This window comes from Rousettus aegyptiacus, unplaced genomic scaffold, assembly GCF_014176215.1.
Source record: "Rousettus aegyptiacus isolate mRouAeg1 unplaced genomic scaffold, mRouAeg1.p scaffold_m13_p_10, whole genome shotgun sequence".
In the NCBI taxonomy this organism is placed as follows: domain Eukaryota; kingdom Metazoa; phylum Chordata; class Mammalia; order Chiroptera; family Pteropodidae; genus Rousettus; species Rousettus aegyptiacus.
Window position 1 is genome coordinate 97,975,233 of NW_023416285.1, and position 21,156 is coordinate 97,996,388.

Genomic DNA, 21,156 nt, shown 5'->3' on the forward strand with positions numbered 1-21,156 from the left:
CTCGTGGGGTGGGCGGGTCGGCAGTGACGGCGGTGTGCCCCGGCTTCCCTTTCGGACGAGAATGCGCAAACTTCTGCACTCTGGCCCCCGCCCGCACCTGTACCGTTTGCCACCCTCCCCAAAATAGGTCATTTATTCACAAGCTCGAAAGCCAGAGCGAGCCTGCTCACCATGGGATGTGTGTGTGTGTGTGTATGTTTTAACTGTAAAAAAAAAAAAATTAACTCTTCGTGGTAAAATTGCCTTTGGGCAAAATTCAGGTACATAAGCCATTTAAAGTAAATTGAAAAAAAATTAGTGCTCGCCACAAATTTAAAATAAATCTGTGGCCCGATTTTAAATATCTAACTAACTATCCTCGTGCCCCTTCAGAAGGCTGGCCGTGGTGACCGGAGACGCTGGAGGACTCATGGGGCAGGCGGCCACAGAGAGGCCAGCTTTTCCCCGGCGCCGTCCCTCGGAGCAAATGGCTTGAATGGACGGGCGGCGAGGAGAGGGCCGGGAGCTTCGCTGAGTGGAGTCACGGCGCACGAGGAGGACCCCCGGGGACACAGCGCCCACCTCCGGGCTTCTCCCGTTGGCGATGACACCCGCTCGCGCTTCGAGTATGCTGACGGGGAGGAACCAGGGGAACAGGTTTCAGCCCGTTCTGCCAGAGATGATTATGGGGCGTGAGCGGGGAGGGCATACCAACAGCTCTGGCTCGTCCCCTCCGCGGATCGATCGCGACCCGCCCCTCAGCTTCCCGCCGCCAGGTAACCCAGAATGTTCCTTTTAAGGATGCGTGTGTCCTAGCGACCAACGGGAGTGGCATCCGGAAGTCGGGCGACTGCCCGAGAGCGTGGGGAAGCTGCTGCCCCTTCCGCAAGCTGTGGGGCCCCCGAAACTTTCTGGGAACACGGCGCAGACCTACCGCTTTTCTAAGGCAGTTCAAAGAGTCACATTTGCCCAAACTCGGCGTTTACTTACTATGTCCCGGGGAGCCTCCCCACGTGGGACTTGCAAATAGAAAATCCACGAATCCCTGGCTTTGTGAGGGTCGCTCCGGCCTGTTCAGGTTTGGTTTCCTCATCTCTGCAATGGAAATGGTGGGGACCCTTTGGGGATGGTGGGGGGTTGGAGAAAGGGGATATAGGGCCAACCGTCGGCCATTATCGCCATTACGTGCTGCCTGCTTCTCCATCGGGAAAATAATTCTCGTTCTTCCCATTCTATTTCTTTAAAAATAGAATTTTTGAAAATCGGCATTAGGAGTTCCCTCGTGTTTAGTTTCCACAACATAATTTTCCCGGCAAGTGAGTGAAGGACAAGCCGAGACGTTCTGCTGCGTTTTTGTGACCCACAGAGCCGCTTCCTCTCACAGCACCCGCAATGCCAGTGAAATCTCGCAGGAAGGAAGTTCTGCAAGTCCCCGAGTGAAACTTCCCTGTCGGGAGCTGTGGCCACACCCACCGATGGCGGACCCGAGCTGACCGGCCGGTTCGAAGAGCCGGATGCACAGCGTTTCGACACACGACGAAGAACTCGGAAGTCCCAAAGGTCACTCTCTGGTTTCTGCGCGCGGCTGTCCGTCCCGAGACTGGACCCGTGTCCCCGAGTCGGGGGCTGAGCTTAAGCTACCACCGGACAGAGGTCTCCTCACGATCCCCTGGAACCTCTGCATCGTCTAACTTATGACTCTGCCTCTGACGAGACGGAGCACGTGCGGGAGACCTCACACACCACGAGGGACAGGCCTGCGCGCCGCCGCGAGGTGCCACACGCTCGCCCCGCCGAAGCCCCTGCCGTCCATCCGGACACGCCCGTTGGTTTCTTTCCTTTGTGGTGTCTGAGCTTTAGTTAGCCGATGTTCGCTCGTCTGCCCGTTCATCGTTTTCGCCGCCCTTGTTCTCAGGCGCGTAACTCCCGTGTGCACGCATCCTCCGCCCGCATCGTCCTCGGTGTGACTAAAACGTCACGTATTTGCAGAGCGTTTTTTTTGTGTGTTTTGTTTGGTGTTCCTTGTTTGTAAAATGGTCTCACTGGCCATTTTCTTTCAACAAAGCACTCGGGTTGACTGCGATGGCGGCGGCCGCTCTGAGCGCAAAGCCGAGGGAGGGGCGATGAGGGGGCCCCTGTTCCGTCCTCAGACCGTCTGTGGTCAGCGGAGTGGCCAGTCTCCTCGTCTGCAGGGAACACCTGAGGCACGGCGACTCACTGGCACGGTCGGTGCAAGGCGGAGCGGAAACGCAGGGCGACTCGCCCCTCCCCGTTGTCACGGCGGGTCGTGTTTAGCCGTCTTCCGAGCGTCTCGGACAGGACGCCGTGGAAGGGGCGGGTGCACCCGAGGGACGTGGCGCAGGCCCTCGCCCCCGTTCCCGCTGGCCAGGCTCCCGTCCGCCTTCTCACCCGCCACCGCGGAGCCCGCCCGGGCCAGCGAGAGGGGAGCTGAGGGCGAGGTCACCCGCCCACTCGCTCGTCCATCCACTCCTCACAGCCGGTGAGGGTCCACGAGGTGACAGGTGCCTGCTTGGGGCCTGGCTGGCTACCCGAGGGGCATAATTCCCGAATCTGGCCCCGTCTTCAGGCCTCAGCTTACGCACGGACCTCCGCGCAGCCTCCCCGGCCACGCCGGCCACGGGCGTCTCCTGCCTCGGGCATCTGTCCGGCGCCTGCCATTTGCCTTGCCGGGCACTCCGTGCAGCATGTGACGTGTGAGCAGGGCACGGATCCTTCCGAAGCCACGCTCGTGCGCGCGCGGGCCCTGCACACACGTCGTGCTGCGTGTGGGGCCGGCGCTGCGCTCCTGTGGCACGGTGACTCGCTGGCACGGCCGGTGACTCCCGGCTCTGACGATGGCGCCGCGCGCGCCCGCCCGTCCCGCAGGGCGCCCCTCGCGGCCCCTCCGACCCGACGCGCCTCCAGCGCGTTTGGTCCGCGGCCACAGCAGGCGCCCGGGGCCACCGTCCTGTGCAGAGCAAGCCCTGCCGGCGGGATGCGGCCTGCGGGGGAGCGGGCAGGCGCACACCCCGCTTCTGCCCTGGGCCGGACGCCGGGTGGGTCTGAGCCACGCAACGTGAATGTGTTTTCCTTTCTGCTCGGAGGTGGTTGGACCGAGGCAAAGGAGCGCCTGACGCATCCTTTCCAGGGGCAGTGCACTTCAGAAAGGGCTGGGCGTCAGCGCGGCTCCCGGGGCGTCCCCCTCCGCTCCCCTCAGTCTGCATCGTCTGCTTTCCCCTGGGCTTCTTCGCCTTTCTCTCTGGCTTCCTGGAGGAGGGGGCCCTTTGGGCCAAGAAATGCGCCTCTATGGTTTTGCGTCTCGGACTGCCTGGCAACTAGGGCGGGTGTTCTGGAAACACCTGCTCGACGAGCGCACGCGCGCACGACTCCCTGTCACTACCTCCTCCTTTCGCCGAGACGTGGATCCCTCGAGGCTACATGCAATCTCTGAAGAAAACCCACCAGCTCATTTGACCCAGAACATTAGACCTCTCCGAGGCACCGTTTGCCTGAGGGGCTTAAGAAAGGCCAGTCGTCCATCTTGCACTCGACTCGTTCCTTCTCCCCGTCCGCCTTAGATGGGGAGGCGAAGTGGCTGCAGCTCAGAGGACAATGACGAGGAGGCCCACGCACCTGTCCCCGGGTTCTGAATACGAGCGCAGGGCTAGCCGGATCCAGCCCCCGGAACGCGGTCACCCACGTGTTCCGTCTTTCAACTGCCTGCTGATTGAAAGGCCTTTCCCTGCTGGAAACGCACTGGATGCTCCACAAAGCGCCTCTCGCCTCGGCGAGCAGCTTCTCGGGGAAATGAAAGTGAAACTCGACGAGAGCACGTCCTGTGCTTGCCTTTAAAGGTAAACGCGCAAGTGTTTTGACATATTACCTCGACACCCAGCGCAAGCCCTTTTGGATTCTGGGCACAATCGTTTCGCACGAGGCGACCGAACCGGGTGTCCCAGGTGACTAGTTAAAGTACCTGCAGGCCTCACGCCTTTCCCACAGCCCGCTGTCTTTTCCTGCTTTTCGCTCACAGCCGTTTGGCGTTGACTTTACTACACTCTGAGTAGTGTCACTTTCTTCAAGGTCAAATGGATGGCGAAGCTGTCCCTGCTCACCGCGTTCACCACGTACTTGGTTTAGGCAGGACGTTGCAACGTGCGCTCGGTCTTTTTCCAGTGAAAGGGAGCGTGATTCCGTGAGTGTCTGAGGTGAGAAATGAGTTCGTGCCCCGCCCTTGCGCGGCCGCGTGGCCGGGTCCGTTAGTGTCCTTGTGACGGGCCCCCTTGGGCAGCTGCTGCAGTGTGGGACGGAGGGGCACGAAGTCCGGGGTGCGGCCCCCGCAGCCAGCCCCGCACAGGACGAGGCCGCGTCCACCTCCCTCCAGACGGCTCACCCGGAGGAGCCGGCTTCTGTCTCAGCTCCCCGGGGTAAGAGCTTTTCTCACATGCCGCCATTAGGACTTTTAGCAACTCTTGTCCATTCAATCGATTTTTTGTGACCAGTCGCGGGGGAAATGTCCTTTTGGGCGATCACGGCAACAAATAAAATGCACCACATCCTGAAGGCCAGGTCCCCTGTCATGCCCGTCCCTGGCTCGGCGACTCAGGCCGGGAAGCTCTCCCTCCCTGCGGTAGAAACGCCTGTCGCCCGACATCCCTGAGGCGGGTCTCCAGAGCCGGGGCCGGAAAAACACCTGCAGCTGCTGGAATGGTGCTCAGGTGTCACGAGGCTGCAGCTTCTCTGCCTCCCCCACTGCGGCTGCCTCTGTCACAGTGGGGCCGACGACAGCCAGCCGTCCAGCTGAAGGTAGGGCAAGAAATAATGTATGGAAGGAGCCGGGCCTGGGGCCAGGGGCCAAGGCCGGCGATGTGCCTCCCACGGATCCGGATTTTTATTGCAACCTCGTCGTCAAACAGGAGGCGCGGCTGTTGAAACAGCCTCATTGGACTGTTCGGTGCGCGTGGAGGTCCAGGGAGGCGGTCCGGGGCGGGACGGACAGCGTTCGGATGCGGCCCTCGCGCTCACCATGCCTGGGCCCTTCACCGTGTGTCGGACATGCCATACTTTGCCCTCCCAGCTCCGGCAAGTCGCCCTAAAAAGTGTCGGTCAGAACTTAGGGTCATAGGGCTGGCCACGGAAGTGGCTCTCCGCGTCCAGCGGGACGAGCTGTCACGGCTTCCCACACTGGACGTGCAGGTCACGAGGGGAGCCCACCTTCACGTGATGGCCAGTCGCAGCTTTCACCGCTGGTCCACTGCGGAGAGGCCCTTTCTTTACAGAGAGGACAGGCATTGCCAGCAGAGCGAACCTGCCAAGGACAGTGACGTCACTGAGCCTTAGCTGAACTGGCGGGTGACCACCTCGCTTTGACATTTCGGGTCCGTCCTCACGTGCATAGACAGGAGTGGCAAGCGCTCGCCGCGCTGGACGGTGTGCTTCCAAAGCCTCCGTTGGCTGTGGTTCACGGATGGAGGAAATGCTGGCCGCGAGGTGGCCGCAGACGCAGAGTCCTCCACGCCCCATGCACCCCGCCCCCGGGAACAGCCGCGGTGGCGACGGCAGAGGCAGAGTGACGCTTCTCGGCGTGCGCACACCACACACACGCTTGCTCCCTTTGAATGAACCTGCGGCGGGCGCTCTGGCGCAGGTCCGCGCCCCCCGTCAACCGTCTCCCCGTCCTAATTCCACAACCGCAGCAATGCGAGTGACAGACCACGTCCAGCGCCCTCGGGGACAAAGCTCTGCACTGGCTTTGGGGTCAGAGATGGTGCTCTCCAGGGTCTAAGAGAACTGGGGTCGAACGCCAGCTCTAGCGCTTTCTCACCGTGAGACCTTGTGAGGTCACTTACGCTCTGGGAGGGCCCACCTCCTGACACTGACGCAGGCTTGGGACACCGCTCTCTCACGCCCCCGGCCCAGGCGGCCTGTCTGGCGGAACCCGAGGGGAGGAACTGGGCCCGGCACGTGCTCAACCCGCAGCGGACAGCGTGTTCTCCTTCCGGTTCCAGCCCGGCCCTGCACCGCGGGGTCTCACAGACAGGGACTGAGGCTCTCCGAACACTGTATCCACCTCCCCCAGAACTTAGAACATTGTATCCACCTCCCCCAGAGCTTAGACAGGGACTGAGGCTCTCCAAACACTGTATCGACCTCCCCTAGAACTTAGATAGAAAGGGAGGCGCTCCCAACATTGTATCCACCTCCCTCAGAACTTAGACAGGGACTGAGGCTCTCCGAACATTGTATCCACCTCTCCCAGAACTTAGAACATTGTATCCACCTCCCCCAGAGCTTAGACTCCTCGCCGGGTCCAGCGCTGCCCGTGGCTTTCCGCCCTGGGTCAGTTTCGGCACTGCACATCGGCCCGTGTCTGAAGTACAAACGCGTCTAGTCTTACGTGATAAGACCATAACGCGAGTGGCGGAGCTGAGACCAGGGCCCAGGCCTTCTGGGCTCTCTTTGCTTCCCACTCACGGTCATCCCAGTGCCCGTGACGTTGGGCATGGCGCGCAAGCCACACACGAGGGGTGGAGGATGGACGGCCGCGGGGACAGCCCTCGCCCTCCCCAGCCTGCATTTGTGACCCCCGCTGTCACTCTTCATGTTTCACACTGTTATGGGCTGAATGTGATGTCCCTACAAAGCCGTACTGCATATGGTCTCCTTTTATGCTCACCCAGATCCGGAGAGAGTGGGAATTATTGTCCCCAGGTTAGAGGGGTGGTGCACACCGCACGGGCACGTTAATACCACCGAACGCCAGCCAGACCGTCATCTGGATCTTTATTCGCCCAAACTGCCCACGACCCTTCGGGACTGTGGAAAGACTGGGGAGCTGGTCAGGCTCGCGGGGAGCCGCTCGCTCCGCAGGACAGTGGAGGGAGGCAGCGGTGACTCAGTCCTCCTGGACTTGAACCCTCAGGGGGCCCAGGAGTAGACGGGCACCTGGGGTGGGGCGGCGGAGCAAGAATCTGCGATTTCCTGGACCACTCATACCTGTTCTGGGAAAAGCTGCCAAGCCCTGGAATGACAGGCTGACTCATGTCACCAGGGCTTAATGTCCTGGGCGTGAGCACGACAGCCACACCCTTAAGGTAAGAGCAGAAGGAGGACCCGGGTGAGGCTCCCTGAATAAAAGCAAGGCGTGTCTTCGGCACCTTGGACTGCGGACGGATGACTTACCCTGTGCGAGGGGCGTGGAGAGTGGGGGATGTGGGTTTGGGAGCTGGGTTGAAGTCCTGACTGCCATGTCTGAGCTGTGTGGCTGTGGGCGAGTCACTCACCCTCTCTGAGCCTCCAGTGCAACCCCTGCAAAAAAGGATGGTACCTTCTTTGCAAAGCTTTGCAGGAATTATAAGAAATAAGCGCCTGGCAGTTATTAAATCCCTTTCCTTTCAAATGTATAAAATTTGATTTTTCTAGGGGGGTCAAGAAAGGAATGGTTGGAAAGACTGTTTAGGAGCTTGGTGAGCAGACAGGGGCAAGTCTGCTTAAATCACGAAGCAGACTCACAGCGCCATGCGAGTGCCGAGCTGTCACGGATTCGATTTAGAGGCTTGGAGTCACGCGAGCCAGCACGCTGTAGACCCAGAAGTGGCAGGGACAGTGCGTTAGCCTTCTATTTGCTAGAAAAATTTATTTTCAAAATAATCAGTTTTCGGTGTGATTTTATATTAGTTTATATAGCGTTCGCGAATGTGTTTTAATCCCCACAGTTAATCTCGTGAAGAAGCTATCGCTATCCTCACTTTCCAGACGTGCCTAAGAAGTCTCGGGCGTCGGTCTGGCTGCCGGCCGCGCGGGCCTTCGCCGGGGCGTGAGCGCGAGCGTGAGGGAATGCACTTGCCTCCAAGTCCCGCTCATTAAAAACAGTAAAATCTACAAACGGATTTAAAGATAGCGTTGCATGAGTGGGCTTAGGCCCAGTAAGTAATGAACGCTCATTAAAATACATCGGCATGGCATAGTTCACGTGGCGTGTTCACGACATCGGAGCCTGAGCTTGCAAGTTTCTTCTCATCCGAAGTCCCTCTACGTTCTACGTTCTGAGCAGAGAGGAACAAGGAACAACAAAAACGTCTGTCTCAGTGGTCGGTTCTGACAAGCAGGTCAGTGGGAAGCTTAAAAGTCGCAGGTACGAGCCCTCCAAAGGTTTCCCGAGAACCCACGCGGGAGCCCAGTGTGACTCAGAAGGAGCGTGAGCTTAATTATGAGCATTAACAAGAATTCCAAGGGCTGGTAATGGTCAGTTCCCCCATCCGAGCTTCTGAGGCTTCACAGAGTGGGTCTGGGTCAGCAGTTCGGGCCCCGAGCAGTAGCGAGAAGCCGTGTGCACGCGTGTGTTCTTCTGTTTCCTACGTGCTGGTGCCGCGAGTCAAACGCGACGGCCCAGCAGACGAAAGGCTTCGGCGGCGGGGCCTGTAGGTGACCGCGGCGTATAATCTCCTGTAATGAGAGTCAGTCTTTGACTTAGTCGTTAGTGTTTAATAAATATGTGCAACTTTTTTTTTTTTTGGTCCAACTTAATTTGCCCACCGTTCCTTTCCACGGAGACAGGGATGGCCTTGTCTCGATGCCCGTGGTGAGAAGGCCCCGAACCATTCGGCTGAGAAATGAAACAAACGGCTGGGCGGGGAGGTGCTTCTCTGCTTTCTCGACCCACCAGGAGCCATTGGGTTGAGCACGATTCGTCGGGGCCAGCGGAAAAAGCCCCCGACCAGGCCCTTTGGTGGAGAAATATCTTCCTCGTGCTTTACTATTTTATTGCTCTTGAACTCAAATCTAAATCAAGAGACAGAAGCCAAGATGACTCGAGAGGTCTTGGAAAACAACGAGGCAGGTCTCTTACAGAGCGGCGTCTTTCTGCAGCCTTTGCAGAGGGAAAGTTGTGATAAAAAGTCTGTAAGTTTTGTTTGCAGACTTTCAGTTCTGCTCTCAGCTGGTTGAAACCATCGGTTCCGTCTTTCATTTCCTGCTTCTAGCATGTCACTGAGACCAGCTCCTCGGCATTTCTAGGCGAAGTGGACGGGCAGTCGGCGGAGCCAGGCCTTGCCCGCGGCTTCTGCCTGGACAGGGGACTCCGGTTTACTTTGGGGAGCTCTCCCCAAAGGACAGGCGCGTGCTCTAACGGCGGGACGTGTGCGGGGGCACTTGTGCCCAGCCCCACAGCCACGCATGTAACCAAGGGCCTGACACCAAATGCGGAAGTCGCCAACGGGAGAAACGCCATCTCGAATGCACGTGGAGCTGTGGTTTTGAACCGGAGCAAAAACGCGAAGCTTTGGGGAACTCGAAAGTTGCCAGGGGCCTTTGGCTCGGAGAGTAATAATTCAACTTCTCTTCAAGCCTAACATTATACAGGTCCTGACTCCTAAACACGCACCCCACGAGCAAAGAAACAAACGTGGCGTTTGGGTGCACGCTGGAGAAGAAACCGTTCGCCCCCAACGCTCAGTGTTCTCCTCGATACTGATAATTAGGCTTGGGTTCCTTGGTTAAGCAAGACACTGTTGTGGAAAGTGGTGTGAGCTCAGAGGTGGGGACATGGAGCTCGCAGACCCTCCCCAAACACCCCAACTGCTGGTCACATGCTCTTGTCATGATTAGCCATATCCCCTGGCCTTCAGCATGTCCCAAGTGTGCAAGAATGCTTATTATCACCGAGAATTATCTAGAATATATTTGAAAAAGAAAACAAGAATCTCATTATTTTTTAAGCAACCCACTGCCTAAACAGTCTTATTTTGGGGAGGGATCCGGAGGGACAGTCCTGAGACGTTATCTCTGTCGCCTGGGCCCCGAGGGGTGCTCTGCTTGAGATGTGCATCTAGAACCTATCTTGAGGCTACGTGTGCATCCGGGCCGATGCCTGGGAAAAGGCCACAGGAGGGAGGGGGAAGGGCACCCAACACCCAGAGGACTAGTGAGCAGCCCACGGCACTGTCCCTTCCTCGAGACACGCAGAGCCCCACAGCCCCGGAAGGAGCGGGGGCACAGGCGGGGGCAGGGGCACTGCGTTTGCTCGGGCCATTTCCTCTTCTTTCCGAGTCGTGTCCAGGGGCCCCGGTGTGTTTGAGTAGGAAAAATTACCACATACTAGGAGCTTTAGACATGCTCATCGGTCTGGTCTGCGGGGTGAAGGAGCATCTAGGGACGGAGAGAAAACAGAGCTTGTCCCACACGGGAGCGTCTCGGCCAGAGGCGCTACTGTGCGGTTTGCGCGTAGGGAGACTGGGTTGCAGCCGAGGAAGGGAGCTGGCGAGGGTCCCCTGCGCGCGAAGGACCGTCCATTTCTGCGGCGCCCGGAGCCCAGAAGCGGGCAGTGCGGGGAAGACAGAGACGGGTGCCGAGGGGACACTGTGCCCGGTGAGGCGCCCAGGGGGCCGCCCGGCGCTGCCGCGGCGCCAGCTCGTGGGGCGCGAGGGGTCGGGGGGCCCTGGCCGGCGACCCGCGGCTGTCCCTGGGCCTGCGCGCCGGCGTCTTCTGCTCGTCCCCTTCCACTCATTCATGGCATTTTCTACATGGTCCCTTCTGCTGAAATTCCCAGAGAATACAGGCAACGATGCCGCCGACTGAAATAATGGAAACAGATCGCGTCGATAAACTGAGCGATAAACTGAGCAACGGAGAGCAGCCGGTCCCTCGAACCGCCCTCCGGGGTAACCAGCTCGACCCCGTGGTTCCTGACTGGAAACAGCTCCGCTGTGGCGGAGGAAGCATTCGGGCTGACACCGGGACCTGCCGGCTCTGCCAGTCCCAGACGGCCCGAGGGGGCGCCCAGCGGGCCCTCCCGAGACACCGAGCCTTCCCGCACCTCCCGGGGCTCTCGAGGGAGGTGAATGCTCCACGCTAGGCGCGAGGTCCGTCTCTCTGTGAGTGGGTGCTCCTCATTCACGCGCGATGTCAGACAGCCCTGCGTTCCTTCTCAGGAGAAATAAAAAAATTAAAACGTTCGCTCGATCTCAGACTGCCACTTCCTAACAACAAAAAGCAGCATGCGGCCCACTCTGTGTGCGACGGGACTTTGTCTGGGCAGACACTACGACCCAGGGCTGCTGGCGGCTTGGGGTCCCTTTCGGGAAGACGGCGTCGGCTGCTAACGAGGCCGGCGAGGCCTGGGCGGCACGCAGAGGGGGCCACGCTCCCTGTGTCCACCTCGTGCGTCATTCTCGTCTGGTTCGACCTTCATCCTTTGCCGAGAGCTCTGGTCTGCTGTCCCGCCGTTGACGTGGAAACCCACACCGGATGCTCCTTTATAAATGCTTGAGGTCGAACTCGTCCTTCGCCATCTACTTTCTAGTGATCGAGAGGCTTTCTTCCCACACACATCGGCGGCTTAGAAACAACTAAGACTGCGCAACCATTTCGTTACGGAAAGAAACGTGGCTGTCGGAACGGTAGACACCCTGCTCCTGAACCCGGACCGGGCCTGTGGGGGCGCCCGGGACTGCCGCCTGGACTGGCAGTCATCCATCTGTCCGTCCGTCCGTGCGGACGGCAGCACTGGGCGGGCACCCAGTGACCAGAACCCGAAGGGCCTCCTTGATGGCCAGGCGATTCAAGGCTCTTTGTAGGGACTCTGAAAGTAAGTCAGTTTCATTGTTTGATTTGTGACTTCCGCTGGACACACTGACTACAATGCTATTGTCTTTTTCTGCAAATCAGCACATTTAGCTGTTAATCCTGTATTTCCTTTCCTTTATATATCTTTATATATGTGTACCTATGCATATACATAAGCTGTATATACTTAAATATATATAAAATATACTGAATATTAATATAAATTTATGTAGTTATATAGTTACATAGTTATATGTTATACGTGCATAATATTATTATATATTCCTTATATACGTAAAAATTATAAATAAATTTAAGATGTCAGACCCGTTTCATTCTTGATAGTTTAGACTATGTTTTCTCAGCCTTGACCCTATTGACATTTCAGCCCAGATGTGCTCCGGCATTGGGGGGGAGGGCGCTGTCCTGTGCATCGGAGCAGATGCAGCCGCATCCCTGTCCCCTCCCACTCGAGGCCAGCTGCACCGCCACCTCCAGCTGTGACAAACGAAATGTCTCCAGACATTGCCACTGTCCTCTGGTGGGGGCGGCCAGAGGACGGGCCTGAATCCTCTGCAGGCAAGAACCGCTAGCTTGGGCGTTTGGGGACAATCTCATTCTGGAGGTCGCAGCTCTTTGTCTGAAGCGTGAACCGTGTTGGTGGTGAGAATCCCAACAGTGTGCTGGCTGGCCAGGGGGAGAGCAGCCACCTCCCGTCCGCCACTCTCCACCCCACTCAGCCTGGCCGGCCGGCTCAGGTCTCAGCGAGGTCCCTTCCCTCTTCTTGCCCGAGACTGTGCAGGGGACTCTCCAGCTCTTCCTCAGGCTCCATCCAGCGCTCGCCCCTGGGCCAGGCCGTCAAAGGTCGGGTCTTACACAGGGGCTGATAATCCTGCATGACCTTTGCTCTGCATCTTCAAACATCTTTCTGATTACATTTCTTCTTTAGAAAAAAAAAAAAAAAGTCAGAGCTTTATTGCTGGCTTGCGAGTCATCCCTGGAATGTCTCGGCAGCCTTCTTTGAAATATCTGGAACAAAAGTCTCCCAAGAAATCGACTTTAAAACAAGCATGGTTTTCTCGGGTCCTCAAAATGGTTTCGATTATACGGACCGCCTGGCAACGCCGCCAACCGGGCAAGCGACGTGAGGGCGGGATGAAGGTACGCGCCGGCACTTGTAAACGTGGCTCTCGCCACCGCGCCTGCGGGGGGACGTCGCCGCTCAGACCCCCGACCGCACCCGGCCACCCAGAACGGCACCGACCGCCGACACTCGTCCCCCTGGACAGCGGAGCGCCTGCCACCCTTCCTGAGGCCCCGGGCGCTTGGCGGAACCCGGCCAGGTCCCGGGCCACCTGTTCCCCGTTTGCTGCGATTCCTCCTTTGCCTCCGGCCCTGGTTCCCCCGTGCCGCAGGCTCGTGACACAGGCTCGCTCCCCTGTGGCCTGCTTCGCAGTCTACGGTTTTCTGGGCCGATTTCTGTCTCCTTCCAACTGAAAGTCTGTCTGAGACCACATCGCTATATTCTTAAGGGACCCGACAGACTCAAACTTCTGACACCTAAACATAGCCCAAGTGCCCTGGTTTTTCTGTTTCGTTTCGTTAGAATGAGGCTCTATTCATGTTATGGGTAAAAACGATGAGATTGAATTAAAGAGGATACAGTTAGGCGAGTTTTAAAATATTTACATATTTCTAAGATTTCTAAAATCATGTAAAATGAGGGTTAGTCTGAAGGAAGATACTCTGTTATTTTAGGTGAGGTGAGGAAAAAGTTGTACTATTAGATTTACAGTCTCTTACAATGGAAAATACTGCTTTTTATGGAAAAGACGACGAGTGAATTTAATGGGAAAAATATATTCTACAGTAATTCCTGATATTCTGCGCCACATTTATTACTGATTAATAAAAATCAAGGATTGATGCCACTGGACCGTATACCACAATGGAAAACTTCAAAGGGAATTGTGCAGAAGGTGTCTTCCTCTACAGAGACAGCGGATTACTGTAGAACCTTTTCAAGCTATACCACTCGAAACCATTTTAAATATTATACGACTCACAGTCCATATTTTCCTTAGTTACCCACGTGATGTTTACACAGGAACATACGATATTTGTAGCCCTGGGACAGACCTAATAAAGCACTCGGCAGCTAGCTTAGATTTCGTGTTTGACTCTGAGGGTTTCCTTACAAAATCAAACACTACGGTATCCCATGCTTTGCTCCAATACAATTTGATAATACAGGGTTTAGTTCGTTTCCCTGTTTGTCTCTGTGTGAACAAAAATAAACTGAAATGCTTGGAATGACATAGGAATCCATGAATTTCCCTCCGTAGCCGTTGCAACTGATCTCAGCTCTTGAAACAGGCCACGCCAGCCTGCGCCCTGCAACCCTTGGACCCAGCCCCCTCCTTCCAGGGCACTGGCTCCAGCCGAGCCTCTGACTCACTCCTGAGCTGTGGGCGGGAGGTCCCTGTGTGTGTGTGAGAGAGGGAGGGAGGAATGTGTTTTGTCAGAAACCGTTTCCTATGTTCAAATGGGACTTCTATATTTATCTGCAGTTTCAATTCAGTGGGAAGCAGGAGAATAATAGGTGCATAGAAAACATTCTCTCTCATGTGCAGGAATAAAGACAGCCTCGCCGTGCCGACGAGAGCACCCGTGTCTTCTCCCTCTCTCCCTCTCTCTTCCGACTTCCTCCCCCTTTCGATATCTTGCCCAAAGCACTAAACATTGACAGTGTGTTTAAGCTAAATACTCTGTTCCAGTTCGCCGAGAATTGTAAATGTATCAGGAATGCGAGTGAAGCAATTCACTTGAAACTTGAAAATACCCTCATTTAATTCCTCCTTCCCAAGATGGACATGATATTTAGATACACATGATATTTAGATACACAGATGGAGAGCTAGATAGACCGATAGATGATAGATGGATGATGGACAGACAGATGGATAGACAGATGGATAGAGAAGCACAATAATGTAAGTAGCACATAGCCAGAAGGAAGCCAAATCGAAAAAAAAAAAAAAAAAACCCAGCTTGAATTCCCTATTTGTGATACCTTTCCCAGCACTTAAGAAATCAAACGTTCATCAAATATTCCCTAAACATTCGAGTGCAAACACACAAAGACATTTTAGCTCCTGTTAACTAAACGTCAGCTATCAGAAGTACTGCGGCAGGCTGTTCTCCGTCCTTGGCCACGTAAGCTGTGATTTGCGTTGGGGTGAAAGAAAGGGCGGCCCTGGGGTTTCCTCCAGTGTGGATTCAGCCCGTGTGAGGCGCCCAGCACCCTGAAAAGTCTGAGTGTGAAGAAACGCGTGCGGCTGAGCCGGTCCCCTCCCCTGGGGACCCTGGCCCCAGCTAGGAGCTGCCAGCTGGGCCGAGGGTCAGCCGTGAGCCCTAAGTGGGCCCTTTGCTTTCATTTTCTCTCTCTGATGTTGCCGAACTGCCACTCAAGAGGTGATGAATACGATTTCAGACTCAGTCTTAAGCACAAATGATGTCTCTTGTTGGCCCTCATTTTATTTCTATGCTTAACGTATCTTTACAAATCTAATTAATGGGAAATCGACGGTCGCATCCATCTTTTAAACATCGGATCCGGACTGGGTTTGATTTGACCGTGCGTTTCCTGACGGCTGAGGCCTCACTCGATGCCAACGGCGCTGTCCTCAAGTGCTGCTGATGGTGTCGGAAAGCTCGACAACAGCTATTTTTAGACTCGGGCAAGCTCCAGGGCAACAGACGGTAAATTATTAGCTGTGGCTTTAAAAATAGCCATTCCAATAGACACTTTGGGAACGTGTGTTTCTCCATAGCATATGGACGTGAGTGTGTGTCCCACTTTTATGGTCCAGGCCCCAGAAATAGAAAGAAACCAGCCACAAGGGCTCCCCACAGCCGACGTCACGGGGCTGAGCTGAAGCTATAAACCTCTCCCTGGGTTACGTCGGTGCTCCCTGGCTTAGGGACAGCCGCACGCCTCTCACAGGCTCTTCATTCAGCCCCGAACACATGGTAGAGGGCAGCCGCCCCATCAGAAAGTACCTACTCTACAGCCTTTTGGCTTCACATCTTTCTCCCCACAAAGTCGATGTCACATGAGGACAGAACCTCAGACCTTGGCATCAGCCTGAAGGTTCGCGATCTACAGAAGCCTGATCTGTCGCAAAACATCTATTGGCAATTGCTCCCGGCTGCTTCATAAAATCAGCGAATGTCAAAAGGGTGTCATTCCAGACTCCTCATTTTCTGGAAAGGAAGCTGAGGCCTGGAGAAGAGAAGTGACTTTTAGCAAAGCTGCGGCCCAGCCATGATGACATCTGAAGTGTCCTGACTCCCAGGTGAATGCCGCTTAGATATAATAGCATCCCACCTGGAGGTGGCTGGGGCTTTTTCCGTGGAGTTCTGCCCAGCACAGATACGTTCAAATGCAGCACTTCCCTGGAAGCTTCTGGGATGGAAATGAGAAGAAATAGGGAGGAAGAGGGGAAAAATCAAATTCTCATTTGACGGCGCACATTCTTGTGTGGAAAGGAGTTACTACGAGTGGCATTCATTCATCGGTGCCCACCACTCAGCTTTCTAGAAGAGACTCGGCTTCCTGCTGCTCTAAGGAGCATTTTGAAAAAGGAAGGGGGAGTCTACGGCCATGCCACCTTGAACGTGCCCGATCCCATCTGATCTCAGAAGCTAAGCAGGGTCGGGCCTGGCTAGTACTTGGATGGGAGACCACCTAGGTGCTGTAGGCATAAAAAAAAAGAATAATAATAAAAGATTGTAAGCTGACAAGGTCCTTGCAATCTTCGAGGTCAGCTAAGGCTTGCCTAAAAAAAAAAAAAAAAAAAAAAAAAAGGAAAAAAAAGAAAGGGGGAAAGGAAGAAAAAAGAATAAGAAGAAGATGTTTTCGTTCTGCTGCCCTTTCCTTTTGGAAGGGGGTGGGGGGCTTAAGGAAACTCTTTCATTCCAGATTTTCAAAGGAAGGCGTTTTAGAAGTGACAGATGCAAACATCCACCACCATTGTTTGTTCAGCTTTGGGGAAGTTAGAGGTCAACTTCCAGTTGTCGACAGGGAAAAAACTAGTGAGAAAAATACCTTTATCGTTAAATATTATCTTACAAAAATATTGACTAGAGCGCAAGGGTAGAACATTGTGCTAATAATGAGACACACACATTTTGAAACCGTAACCAAGTCCCACAAAACAATGCCCAGGAAAACGCCTTGTTCTCACCACTCCCTGGTGTGAGAGTCGCTTCTATTTCAGGGCTGGCAGGCTGGCTCTGTCTCTCATTAGGAACTCCTGTTTTCGTGGGTTACCAGGGTTCTCGGTCAAATAGAAGACTTTCTATTACTTCCTCTGATTAAATGCAAAAGATCTTTGAGTTTGCATAAGAAAGTCAGTGTCACTCCTGAAAACCGACCTTGATTAAAACCACATTCCTCACTGGTGACTACTTGCTCTCCTCCCGTCTTTGCCCAGTCATCCTTCCTCTTTGGTTTTTTCCTAGTGAAACAGCAGTGTCAGCAAGCAAAGATAGTGGACGGGGTGCCATGGCAACGCTCCACTCCCCGAAAGCCCGGGGGTCACCCAAGACCCGTCCCGGTGGGGATGTCACTTGAAGGGGTTCAGAACAGGCCTCCCCAAGATGTGCCACTTTGGAATGTGAATTATTTTGAGCCACAGGCAATAGAGACCCCGCGGCCCACAAGAAACTTTCACCTCTCCCTTAAAGAATTTAAATTAGGAGCCCTGCCCATAATAGTTATTGCCATAGTAACCTCCCCACCTGTCTGCAGGGCGGGGCGAACTTCTAATCCTGGGGCCTCTGTCCTCCCTGCGGTCCCGCAGGGCCTGCCTGCCTCCCTCTGAAGGAAGGCGTCTTACTCCTCACGCAGGAGGTCACGTGCCCCTCGTTCTCCCTTCTGTCCCTGAACCTCTCACGTATGTGGAGTTCCATGTGTACGCATGTATTTAAATTTGGTAATTTTCTCTGTTATTTGTCTCACATGGATCCAACTATTAGATCAGCCAGAAGAACCTCGAAACGTCGAGGAATGTTTCTTCCTTCCCCACACAGTGAAAAGGGAGCCGAATTTGAGGTGGTGGTGGAGAGGGGAATAAAGTAACCCCTTTTTCCCCTTGGAGTTCTAGAGCCTGCTTTTATACACGGGGGTGCCTGTCCTCAGGCCTTCAGGCTCAGATTGCTGCCGGGGCCTTCTGGGGGTCCTGGCCAACACTCCCCAAGCCCACTCACCCTGCCCACGGAAGCCGGCGGACTCCCCTGAGAGCCCCTGCGTCCGGCCGCCCACCCGCTTGAGAAGCAAAGAGCTCCCTTTGCCAGCTGCGTCAGGCTTCCCCGCCGCCAGCTTTGGAGCAGCCACAGGTGGGTTCCGGCTGCTGTCCAGGTTGCTGGGCTCCAGGCCCTGCCCCGGTCTGCAGCCTGGGGCATCTGGGCCTTTGCCTCAGGGAGGAGGCGTTCTGTCTAGGCCACACGCCCCCGGGGACTCCTCTAGAGGACTGCATTTCTCGGCCCATGTAACAGGTGCTGTTCTCCCCCCACTGGATCACATTAAGCTTCTCAGACCAGCAGTGAGAGAATCAGCTATGCCTTTTTACTGCAAATATTGTCAGGAGTTGTCCCTTCCCAAGTGAAAAATGGGCATCCCTGCCCAAATAAAAATGTTTCCCTTTGTTTTACATCGAATTCAGGGGAGACCAAGAGGCTCCAAGTGAACAGCATCATGTTGGTGGTGATTCTGTGTCCCGACCTTGTGTGGCCTCTGTGCCCAGGGACATGTGAGAAGCCATGGGCCAACAGAAGCCGCCCGCAGAGCTGTGGCCTGGCAGAGACGTCGGTCACCTTGGTTCTACCGTTTGAGGCGCACGGGAGTGTCTGACAATGTGTTGGGATAGTGCGCATTGTGCGTATAGACAATATAGTGAGATGTAGAGGTTTAATAAACCTATCAATTTAAATTTCACGGCCATTAGTGAGCTTGAAAGTCTCTTCACTTTCAAGGTGGGAGACTCAGGCTCCGGTGGCTAAATGGCCTTTCCCAATGTCCTGGCAGCAGACCCAGAAGTGGGACCTGGGCCTGCGGGCTCCCGCCCAGAGCTGTTCCCCCGTGCCCTGACGCCTCTGCATTTCACTGGGTATGTTAGGAACGTTTACTTATTTTTGCCTTGTTACATGATATATATTTACTCTAAATATTATACAGCAGAGGCAGCAAAAGGACACACAGAAAGCACCTCGGCGCCCAGCTAGTGCCGTGTTTACGGGTCCTGTAGGTTCTCACTCCCCTTGCTTCTTTTCCTTATCACTTTACAACGATATCTTGTTTTACTTCACAAAATAATTGTGTACAGAGCCTGACTCTTATCACGAATAACTTTCAAGTCAATGGCTATGACTCTGCATGACCATTTCGGATTGCCATGTTATGTTACTGAATGAATATTGTGATATCATGATTTATAATGAAAAAAATCTATAGATATTGGGTCTTCTCCCTCCTTATCTGGCTCACTGCACCTGAAACCTTTGGAATTTCCTAAGCCAGGAGGGCGATAAAGGTGTCTTTGTTATGTGGATGAGGTGACTTTTGGAAAGCACCTAAGGATAAGGGAGGTTGACTGTGGAGCCAACCATGTGATCAGAGGGTTGGAATTTTTGTCCAGCACCCACCCAGACCTCTGGGGAGAAGGTGGAATTGTTGTAGTCGCCAGCCCCTGAAAGACACATGGACCACCAGAACTCAGTGAGTTCTAGGAAACACACTCTTTATTCGGCCAGCTGGGTCTGCCAGGGGTACGCAAACCCCAAATTAAGGAACCCTGAAATGTAGAGGTACAGGGTTTTTAAGCCCCAAATCTCATTCTTCATTCTGTGTAAACACAAAGGTCTATTTTTCTTCTATTCATTACCTATCGACCCGCAGGTTGGGCGTGCAAGTGGAGGTACAGAAGCAGAAAGCTTATTGTTAGAATGTTCTGTTCCTATGGGCGATGGCCTATGTTCCCATGGGCAATAGCCAAGCAGTAATTTCCTGCAAGTAATAAATTTCTAGCAGTCATTTTTCAGCCACCACAGAATCAGTTGCCAATGGCCAGTGATTAATCGATGTGTAACGAAACCTCTGTAAAAACTCAGAAGAATGGGGTTCAGAGAGTTTCCGGGTTGGGGAGCACGTGGAGAGTCGGGGATAGTGGCTCACCTCGGGGAAGCTCCCCACGCCTCCCCCATATACCTTGCCCTGTGCATCTCTTCCATCTGGCTGTTTTTAAGTTTTATCCTTTTATAATAAACCGGTAATCCAGCAAATTAAATATTTCTCTGAGTTCTGTGAGCAAATTAATCAAACTCAAGGAGGGGGGGTTGGGGAAACTCCAATCTATAGCCAGTCGTTCAGAAGTGCAGGTGACGACCTGGACCTGCGCTGGCTTCTGAAGTGGGGGCAGTCCTGTGGGGCTGAGGCTTCAACCTGTAGAATCCAATGCCGTCTCCAGGTACATCACATCAGAACTGAGCTGAATTACGGGACACTTGGTCGGTGTCCGAGAGTTGCTTGTTGATGCGGGGGGATCCCTCAACATACACACTGGAATTGAGACGGACAAGATGTAATCTAATTTGTTTTATCGCCTCCATGTTGATGGGCTTTGGGACTATTTCCAATTGCCTTTATGCTTTGGGGTAAATATCTTCCTCATCAATTTTACTTTGGTGCTTCTTCCTCTTGCGAATGGCTTCCTGAGACTTCTGTTTTGTTTCTGTAGCGGGTACCCTGCTGAGCGTGGTGGAGACACTGCAATACCTCATAGACGAGTGTCTGATCCTAACAGTCTCCCAAGCAAGGCGCTGCTTTGGGGAGCGGCGCGGCAGGCCTTTCTGAGCTGGGTGTTGAGGTCTTGCTCCTTGCTGACGTCTACCTGCTCTTTTGTCCTCTCTTTCTGCCCAGTGTTCCTGCTGCGTTACATAGGGATTGCCACAGGGAGCTATGCTTCTGAGAGATGGGAGGAGGGACAGGGCTTTTTTTCTCACTCCAGAAGCATCTAGAGTGAAAAAAAAAAATGTATATGTGGTGACAAGATTGTCACCAGGAATGAAGAATTCTGGAAAATAATGTAACTTTTCTTTAAAGGTCAAGAATTTTACAGCTCATGGCATCTTAGCTAAGAATATGGGTTCCAATGAGTGAATGAGTGACAATTGGAAAAAGGATACAACTTTAAATATAGGAAGAGAATGATGGATGGGGTGCAGCTGGCTCTCAGGCACGAGGATCATTAACACATGAGTGTTTCTGTGAACGGGGGTAAATGAAACCATGAGCAAATGAGAGAGCACAAGTCCTGCCCTGCTGGTAACATTCTGATGGGTTATAAAGATGAGCAGTGATTGAAAGATTTTTAGGCATAAAACTTAACATTTTTATCCCATAATTTAATGAGAAATTTTATTAAAAGCCTCGAATTATTTTCATAACACAAAGCATGGCAGTATAAACTAAATATTACACTTTCTGTGCTAGAGGTTAAGGACAAGGCCCGATTCATCACATATTAGCAACGCCTAGCAAAGATCTGGTGAGCG

The 21,156-nt window shown here is 54.1% G+C and overlaps 2 long non-coding RNA genes and 1 pseudogene across 3 annotated transcripts; 2 read left to right on the forward strand and 1 right to left on the reverse strand.

The window, feature by feature from the left end:
* The first annotated feature begins 2,937 nt into the window (after window positions 1-2,937).
* LOC118608714 lies at window positions 2,938-8,608 on the forward strand. The gene is made up of 2 exons (XR_004953171.1): window positions 2,938-7,584; window positions 7,695-8,608. It is a non-coding gene; the product is annotated as an uncharacterized LOC118608714 (long non-coding RNA).
* Window positions 8,609-13,756: 5,148 nt separating this feature from the next.
* LOC118608715 lies at window positions 13,757-17,033 on the reverse strand. Of its 2 annotated transcripts, none has more exons than XR_004953173.1 (2): window positions 16,791-17,033; window positions 13,757-16,009 (listed from the first exon to the last, which is right to left on the reverse strand). It is a non-coding gene; the product is annotated as an uncharacterized LOC118608715 (long non-coding RNA). The 2 variants fall into 2 exon arrangements; XR_004953172.1 differs by having other exon boundaries at window positions 16,732-17,033.
* LOC118609266 lies at window positions 16,198-16,307 on the forward strand (annotated as a pseudogene).
* Window positions 17,034-21,156: the final 4,123 nt, after the last annotated feature.